This window comes from Phyllostomus discolor, chromosome X, assembly GCF_004126475.2.
Source record: "Phyllostomus discolor isolate MPI-MPIP mPhyDis1 chromosome X, mPhyDis1.pri.v3, whole genome shotgun sequence".
NCBI lineage: Eukaryota > Metazoa > Chordata > Mammalia > Chiroptera > Phyllostomidae > Phyllostomus > Phyllostomus discolor.
Genome location: NC_050198.1, coordinates 14,416,767 through 14,426,627, shown reverse-complemented (window position 1 = coordinate 14,426,627; position 9,861 = coordinate 14,416,767). Strand labels below are relative to the sequence as shown.

Here is a 9,861-nt window from a genome sequence, read left to right as displayed (position 1 = left end):
CAAGCTCTCTAAAGAAGGGATTTGGCTAATTCCTTCACCATCTTTCATCCACTATCCCCAACTCTCCCCTCTGTTGCAAAAAGTCTATAAGCCAAAAAAAAAAAAATGCTGCATAACTAATCATCAGACTCTTGAAATATAAGAAGTGGAAATGGTATTTCCACTTTATCCATAAACTTAAGCTCTAGAATTACTCAGGCAAAAAAATGATAAATAAGAAAAATTCTAGAACTTATTTGTGTTTCATGTAACCCATGTCTATATTGTTTCAACTTTTTCTGTCTATGATTCAGAAGCAACCTTGAGACGTCATCATGAACTTACAAGAGTCCCCAAATGGAATTATACTATAAGGCAAAGAAAAAATTATAAAGAGACCATGTTTTAACTGTGCAGTGGAACATCGCTTCTCAGTCTTTTGGCTAAGATCAAGTGTAGTAAAAGTTCAGTTGAACAAAATTCTGTAACTTACAGAATTCAATGGAATAACCTTATCCCAATAATCCTCACTTTCACCAAATGAGTGATGTAAGACACAGCATATTTAACCCATGATTTCATTCATTCAACAACACTGAGTGAGTGTCCACAATATGTAAATTTCAACATGTATGCATGAAAAGTAATTGTCTTTTTTGACAATCAGGGGAAAGGTGGATAGAGCATTTGCTGATTGTCTGCATCGTGTTAGGCTGTTTGGGGGATGCACTTTAATTTCTTCTCACAGAAACCACGGGAGGTTCAATACTTAAGTAATCTGCCCAAGTCACAGGTAAAATGTGGCAGAGCCTGAATGAGAGCACAGAACTATCCAATGTCAACACCCACACTTCTTCCACTGCACCATAGTTGAAATACATGCTGACCAGTTCATAAAGGTAATAAAAGCTATATTTACATAACCTTTAAAACAATATTTTACCTCACACCATAACACATGTCCTAAGCTCCACACTTCTCAGGCCCCTCAAAGAAAGTAAGTATTCCATTTTTCCTTGAAGTACATAAGTAGGTAAAATATACAAGGTTCCAAATTATAGCTAGAAAAGCTTTAAAAGTTTTCAGATTATTAAGAAATATCATGTGATGCAGGAACAAGTATAAAGGACCCATGGACAATAACAAGGGAGAGTGGAAACGGTAGGGAGGTGGGAAGGGCTGAGGGGGTGGGCTGGGATGGGGGTAAAAGGCAGAAAACTATATCTGAACAATTAAAATAAAATAAAATTTAAAAAAGAAGTGTCATGTGAGTAGTGACAAACCAGAGTAAGCCATTACATTATACTATCAGCTAAGAGAGCTTTGGAAAATCAGACTTTTATCTTTCTCCCAGCATTCTCTACTTTGGAGTCGTAGCACCACTGCAGCTCATTGGTCTGTCTAGAACCCACAGTTTAGCTACTTTGGATCACACCATTGGACTTTATTTTATTTCCATATTCATGAGAATATCAATTGAAATATGTAGGCAAATGTAAAACTGTCTAAAGTCAAATAAATGTAACTATTCAATAATGCTTTCAACTCCTGAGTCACCTACAAACCAATCCTAGAAAAAAATATACACTACACAGAAACCAAGAGTACCAGATTTGATACTGTTTTCCTGTCCTACAAAAACGAGTGTTTTGTAAGTTTTAGACAGTCATTTACCAGGTTTTCCCTGCTGTGCTCTGAAATCACTCCCAGGCAATTATGTCCACCGGAGGTAAAGAACCACGGCTTATATGATAATTGTCCCTTGCACTGTCATTTCCTTTCATTTGTTTATAGTGCAGATAGGAGATTTTGTGAACATAAGGCTTTTTTCTGTCTATGAACCAATTTTAGGCAAAGTATTCTCAGTAATATTCTACAAAGGTAAATATATGCAGGGTCCAGAAAAAATAATACCCCCTTTTTATTACAAAACCTTTTATTATAAAACCACAAGCATGGCATTCTGTAACATTAACATCACACTCAAACACACCATATGACATTTGAGGTGAAATGTCCAAATTGCTGTCCATCTCGTGTGAGACATTCATGTACCTTATCAACCACATTCAAGCAAATCTTACTGCTGCTGGACCCTGTGTATCGTTTTACCCTTTTATTCTACTGACCTTAATTCAACACTAAAAAGCTGTTGCTATTATTCCTAAAGCTGTGTATCTGTGATTTCTAACTTTAAAACTGTAGTACATTATTCCTGGTGAGGGGATTAATCTATCAGTTGGATATTTCTTATGTAAATTATTCTGTTAAATTAGGTATTCTGGTTTACTAATAAGAAATTCTCAATCTCCTAGTCACAAAAGCCTTTTTGGTGAACATAATAAGTATAAATATATCTTCTTGTAGACTACGGGAATATTAAGTATTGCATGCTTTGCTACAATAAAAATTGGAAGGACATTTTTAAAAGATTTACAGTTTCCCTTTAAGCTTAGCATATTAGAATATTCCAATAGTCACATTTCCTCAAATTGACAATATTTTTCATATTGCACTGAAAATTATTTTTCTCTGAAATCATCTGCTCACGTTCAAGATTTAATATTCAGTATATGTAATCTTACACTGAAGAAGATTTGTTCAGAAGCAGCACTATTGTCCAAGAACACGTGTAAAACATATTTCCATCGTAAATAAGGTTTTATGCCTGTTGCAGTTAAGAAGTGGATTTTGGAGACAGAACCTGGGGTTTCCCTACACCTTCTTTTTATCTGTCTCATTCTTGCTTCAGTGGGTTTAGTCCTGGTGGTGGCCCACATGGGAAGAACAACTTGGACGCAACAGCATAAGTCTCCCCAAGACATGGAAAAAAGAGGTGTAGTCCAAAGATCGTACACTCTGTATTCAGAGAATTAATACATATATTAATTCATAATAAAAGAAAATTAAATTCATTAAAATTTTCCTCTACAGATGTAAAAATAACATTTCTAAACATGTAGAAAAACTTTAAAAGTGTTAGTGTTAAAAAAAGTTGTGTTTAAGCCCTGGCTGGCGTAGCTCAGTGGATTGAGCACGGGCTGGGAACCAAAGTGTCCCAGGTTCGATTCCCAGCCAGGGTACATTCCTGGGTTGCAGGCCATAACCCCCAGCAACTGCACATTGATGTTTCTCTTTCTCTCTCTCTCTCTCTCTCTCTCTCTCTCTCTTTCTCTCTCTCTCTCTCCCCCTCCCTTCCCTCTCTAAAAATAAATAAATAAAATATTTTTAAAAAAAGTTGTGTTTACTGATGAAATCTGAACAAGGTTTGTACCGACTTAGTAGTGCTGTACCAATGTCAACTTCCTGGTCTTGATAATGAGTGGCAGTTATCATCAGAGGAAAATGAATACAGGACATGGGGGAACTCTAGTACTTTTATAATATCTGTGAGTGTAATAGCATAGCAAAATAATAAATTTCAAACTGTGCTTTTGTGAAACTCACTGCAATATAAAGTGGCTTACAGACTTGCTATTGTTTTGGAACGCTGTATCCATAAGTCATTTTCAGGTATGAATCTGTATCGGGTTTTTTGCTGTTGTTGTTTTCTCTTGAAGCAACACTTATAAGCAAACACTTCACAGTTTTAAAACTCTACTACATTTTCTAAAATGCCCTTTTACTTAGTGGGTCTCTTCAGAGGTTTATTTAAGGGAGGTAATTGATGTAATCTTTTCTGCCTCGTGTTTTCCTGATGAGTTAATTCTTCCAATCTCTCTTTGCGTGAAAGACTTGCAACTTGAATTTCCCTCATGAAGACAAGTTGTTGAACTACACGATGTAAAAAGACAATGAAATATTCCCCCATTTAAACAGAGTAATCATAAGTTCAATAAATACATACTGACACTTCCTATTTGGCATCATCATTATGGGTCAATCCTATCTCAACTTGATGTGTCTCAACTTCTAGCTCTCACTGTTGACGTGGACTTGCTCAATGTTTTGAACACTGCAGCTGTTCCATAAAGAATTTTACATGCAACTTTGTATTGTGTATAACAAAAAATAGCTATGTGATTTGGTATTGTGTATAATTACAAATAGCTATTGCTTTAAAATATTATTTCAAAATTATGTCTGATTATATTTTGATTTACTTTCTTGGATAATACTTCATAGTAATGTTTTAAGCCCATCTTAATAATAATTAAATTCATTTCATTAGTTTTTAATAATTAAAATAGTATTATATTGTAAATATAAGAAAATATATTGGTACATTAATTTATTTCTAAGAATATTTTATATAAAGTCTATTTTGCCTACCGCTGCCTAGTATGTGATAATGTATATTACACTTACAGTTAAATTTTAGAATATTATTGAAATTCAGTAAAATAATTCCTAAAATTTGCATTTACTAAAAAATAAAACCACTGGTTTGTACTATTTCCCCATTTTAAACTTTAAACACACATAAATACCACAAGCGGTCACAGAGAATAACAAGATGAAATTAAGTAACTCAAATTCTTTTTCCTCACCTTTATAATCAATAGGCTAACCTGATTGACTTAAAACCTACTGTTCAAATGCAGGATTACACGGCACCAAGGGGACTGGAGACAGGAATTCCATCTGCAACAAGCTCTAGTGATCTGAAACCATAATAAACTTACTTTCAAAGTGAACACGAATATCTTGAGTATGCCTGCATTTCAGCTACCTGCCTAATGAGGAATTCTTTGAACAAACTTGTGAGAAGAACTGAATGTTTACTCAACTCTATAAGTAATAAATATGTGTTAATTTGAAGCTTACATATATATTATTGAACACTGATGACAACTGTAGCAATTATTGACAATAAAGACATTTTTTCCCAAGGAGGAGTAATTTCTCACTGTCCTTGTTATTATTAGCGTGTCCTATCCAGGTCACGCTAATAATAACGAAAAGAAGTCAACAAAATTGGGGTCAATTTTATTGTTGTTTTTCATTGCTTTACAAAAAAGCACTCCTCTTTATTTCCTATATTGAGGCCCTTTCACCCAGCCCTGGCACACGGAACCATCTGATCTGCCCTACAAAAGACAACATTCATTTCTCTTCTCTGCACCTTTTTATTTTGTCCATTTCTTATTTGGGAAACATTCACCCCTTTTACCTCTCGTTATTTCTGTCTGTGGAGATCTGATTTCTCAACTTGGTTCAAGTTGTTCAAATGCGATAACCCATGATTACACTCCGTGCAGTACTGTGGCAAGTATTCTGCAGAGGGAATCAGCAGAACAAATTTCTAGTACATCTTGTCAAAAAAATGTACTACATTACTTACCAGATGTGCAAACCCTCTGGACCTTGGTTTCTAGAACTTTCCCTTGACAGGTTTATACTAGATTGATTCTAAGGTTACTTCTAGATTTTTTTTTAAATTGCAGTTCTGTGATATATCTACCTAAAAATTAATTTTTTAAATTATTTATTTATTTATTTTTAGAGAGAGGGTAAGGGAGGGAGAAAGACAGGGAGAGAAACATCAATATGTGCTTGTCTCTCCCATGCCCCCAACTGAGGACCTGGCCCGCAACCCAGGCATGTGCCCTGACGGGGAATCGAACTGGTCACCTTTCGGTTCTTAGGCCAGCACTCAATCCACTGTGCCACACCAGCCAGGCAGGGCTCCTTACAATACGTTTATCTTCTTTTCACACAGTAACTAATTGCATGGAAATAACTAATTCTTCCTAGACTCATATCAGAGCATTTGTTTCTGGTGGTGAAGTAGAACCAACCACAGAAATCGATGAATACCTGAGGATACATTACCTACAGCTGGTGATTTGCTGGAGACAACAACATCTCAGAAAATGTGTGGTTGAGACAGCCATGGTAGTGTGTGAATGCTTCATTAGCGAGAGGGGAGTGAAACTGAATCAAAGAGAATAGCAGAGTTTGCAAGGAGCCACAGATGGGACCACAAGAAAGGAGGTGGCATGTGGTCTTAGTGTGTGGGAGAAAGGGGAAGGGTGATGAGCATGGGTACTGCAGCAGGAGATAAGGAAAGAAGGATCAAATTGAGGTTAAAATGGACACTTGGTAAACCAAAGGCCTAGTAATCAAACACGTCTCAAAGAGAAACGTGGCGTGCATTTTCCATTAATGGTGGTAGCACCCTGTGAGAGAACAGTCTCCTATGATCCATCAGGCCTCTCCTGCTGCCACTGGGAACTTACTCCCCTGTTACCTTTGAGGGGCAGGGCATGAGGACACAAGAATAACATTTCCCATCTGTTCCCCGTCCCAACTGTGACACTCTCATCAATCATTTCAACTGTTCCCAATCTACAGTTTGTTTTCTTTGTTTATAAAAGTACTTTTATATTGTTGTTCAGTTACAGTGGTCCCCATTCCCCCCATTACACTCCCCTGCCTTACCCACTTGCACCTCCCACATTCAATTCCCGCTTCGGCATACTGTTCCTTGACGACCCTTCCCCTTCTTTCCCTGTTAGCCCCCTGCCCATCCCCCCTCTGGTGATTCTCATTGTGTTCTTTATTTCAATGTTTCTGGTTCTATTTTGCCTGCTTTAGAACAAACAGACATACGTTCCCGAAACACTCATAAAAATTGTTTACAGATTGATAAGTAGGCCATTTGTTCCCACTTTATGCCCCTTTTGAAAACATGTGGCCGGGACTTTGAAAATGGAGAGTGTTAACCATCTTGTCTTTCAGCTCGTGCTTAAGAAGAATTGTAGAAGCAGCATTAAAGCACTGTAATGCACAGTAAGATGTAGTCAGACACCAAATTTCCATTCTCATAAATAAATTAACCTCTCTGAGTTCAGTCTGTGGTACCATTAAGTAAGAAGGAATTATTACGTAACCTTTTAAACTTATATTCCCACCCCCATCCCTGTCTCCCTTCTGCTCCGTCTCCTTCCCTCCACCACCCCTGCAAGGAGCCGATCATGGGAAAAACTGGCTAAAGAGAAGGGAAATGGAGACAGCTGCACATGAACAACAATAAATTAAATTTCAATTAAAAAAGAGAGAATTTTCCCATTGCAAAGTTTTCGGTAACATACTATCAATCAGTAAAGTAGTCAAGAGACCTAAGTAAAGTGACAACGAGATGAGATGTCACACAAACATCACTGGAGTCGTGACAACAATAACAACTGCGGGTGACAGTGATGGTGGCAGTGAGGATGCTGCTGGCAATCACAGCGACCAGGTACTGAAGGTGTGTTGTGTGAGAAGTATAAAGTTTCTTAAGGATTTAATCCCTTATTACGAAATGTTCTTGATTCCTTTTTCCCTTACAGATAGGTGCCCTTGGTGAAACATCAGCTTCCTTTATTTGAAGATTTGCATTAGCTATGAAAGTTAATAATCTAAGAACGAAACCTAATTCATCTACTAGATTGCAAGACTTTGCATGGCACTGTCAAATACATCCTTTTCTTTCTAAATCACTTTAAATAGCCTTTTTTCTTCTTAGCCCATCATCGTCAAAGAAAAAGGTGAGGTAATACCCCATAATTCAAGCAAACCATTTCAATTTTATTTATTTTTAATTTCTATTACTGTATTTATATATTTGCTATAGAGATATACCCATATATAGCTATATCCATATATATATATATATATATATATATATATATATATATATATAAACTGGGAAGGCATTTTATAACTTTCGAGCCCTTTGGCATACTTCCTGGAAGTCTCAGTAATGACTATAGTTACTCTTAATTGCCTGCAACACACTTACATGAATGCTACATTCACTTGAATTATTTCCTGGATTCCCTCTAATTAATCTGATAGCAGCTGTTTTCAGGCCTGTGCTGATTAACAGTTGCAAGACAGCTAAATGCCTAGTACAAGAAAAGCTCTCTGAAGCTTACGTATGTTCATCCACATAATTTGTCTTTTTAGCATCAACACTTCATAGAAGATCTTCTATTTTTGGTTAACTCTATTATTTGTTTATATAACTCAAATGGTTTCAACCTAACATACAGACATTGTTATCTCAATATCTTCAATAAATATTCTGATATAGATTATAGAAATTCAACATATCAAAAATAAATAGAAAACATTTGAGAGATTAAACAGAGAAAACAACAACTGAGGAGTGATTATAGTACATATTTGTACTGGTAGCCTTGTCCTGGTTCAGAAAACACAAATGAACCTTACCATACAAATAATATATTAAGTACGTTACTCATTTGAAGTGAAGCTCTACTAGGCAAACTTTTAAGGTCACGCTGGACATACTTGTTGATAGTGCATTCCTTTTAACCTGCAAAAACGGCAATCTGATGTTTTAGCTACATGTTCGGTTCAAATGACCACATTTGAATGGCATTTTCTGCAATTAGCCATTTTAGGCTACCCTTTGCCTATCAAAACATAAACCTCTGATTCTGCATTCCTCTATAAAAGCATTGAAAACACAAGGCTTCCTAAAATCCTAAGGCCACACCTCAGTTTGGCACAGTCCTCCTCTCCATCCTGGTCTTTGGCCAGTGCAGATTATTCCTGCCTCATTCCCATTGCTTGGGCTTTTTCAGTTGTACTACTTCCTCACGCAGCCTGGAAGAGGCCATTAGAAACATTCAAAGGAAAGCTTAAAGCTGCTTTCTTGAAATGCTACGTCAAGATTCGCAAACTCACATGCCTCTCTGGAGGAAGTAGAACTAAGCCATCGGGGCTGGCAGCGGGCCCGAGGGAGGTAGCTGAAGGGTCAGCTCCAGATCACTGTGGTGGGCAAGGTTTTCAGGCCTCATGATTTCATGGAAAACACTGGAAGTCTAGAATTCAATGTGTGACATTCTGATTTTAAATCTTGGCAACAAATAAAATATAAATTCTAAACACTTCGGAGGCCAAACACTACATACTGACTGACTTCTGCCTCTTAACAACCAGTTTGTGGCCTCTGCCTCATATAACCTTCTGAGGAGAATGTGACCTCTACATGATGCATTCAGCTAGTCTTTACACAGACTGTCTGTCTATAGTGCAGTGCAGGTGTGCGTGTGTGCGTGCATCCCACTGGTGTTAGGCATACAGCAGAGTTCGAGGGATGTAACTACTAGGAAGCAGCAGCCACAGTACAAGGTTTGACAGCGCAAGAACTACAACGCAAAAACCCACTTGACCACTCACTAGGTGTGTGGCCAATTAAGCAAATTGCTTATCCTTCAAAATTTGTAGTTTACTCATCGGATATATCACCATCTACCTACTTGTAGACTTGCGAGGAGTAAATGAAAAAAAAAAAAAAACATGTGCAGTACTTAGGAAATGACCTCACAAAAGAACAAACAAGCAAATGTTAACTGCAATTATTATAAGCATTATCTTTATTATATGCGTAGCACCACATGCATTTGTGTATATTTTAAATACATAATGCACACACATGTAACAAGTTTTTTACAGAATTGGAGTGTGTGCTATGTTCCACTTCATGCCTCTTTTGAAAAATCATGGCCCGGACTTTCTTTATAATAAAGCCAAACATGAAACAACCTTGCCCAAATTTTCTTTCCAAGAAAATGAATAAAAATGGCTATGTGTTTATGTAAAAGAACCCAATAAGTAAAGTAATAAAAATGATTTACTGACATATACAACAACATAGATGAATTTCAAAACCACTACACTGACCAAAAGCAGCCAGACACACAAGACTACCTAATTCTGTGTATGTGAATTTCAATAACAGTCAAAATTAATTGATAGAAATAGAAATTAAAATGTGGGTTACCTTTGGTATGTAAGAAATCATGAGGGAAAGATGTGAAGTGACAGAAATGTAATCTCTTGATTAGGATGTGACTTACAAGTTTACTAAAACTAAGTAAACCATTCATTTGAGATCTACATTTCATAAGAAGAAAAACTCAT

At 36.7% G+C, this 9,861-nt stretch overlaps 1 protein-coding gene and 1 pseudogene across 1 annotated transcript in view; one reads left to right on the top strand and one right to left on the bottom strand.

Annotated features, from left to right (window-relative positions):
* Positions 1 to 9,861, bottom strand: part of IL1RAPL1 (interleukin 1 receptor accessory protein like 1) — a 1,208,235-nt gene that overhangs the window by 980,508 nt on the left and 217,866 nt on the right. The window lies entirely within an intron of this gene.
* LOC114505927 lies at positions 403 to 495 on the top strand (annotated as a pseudogene).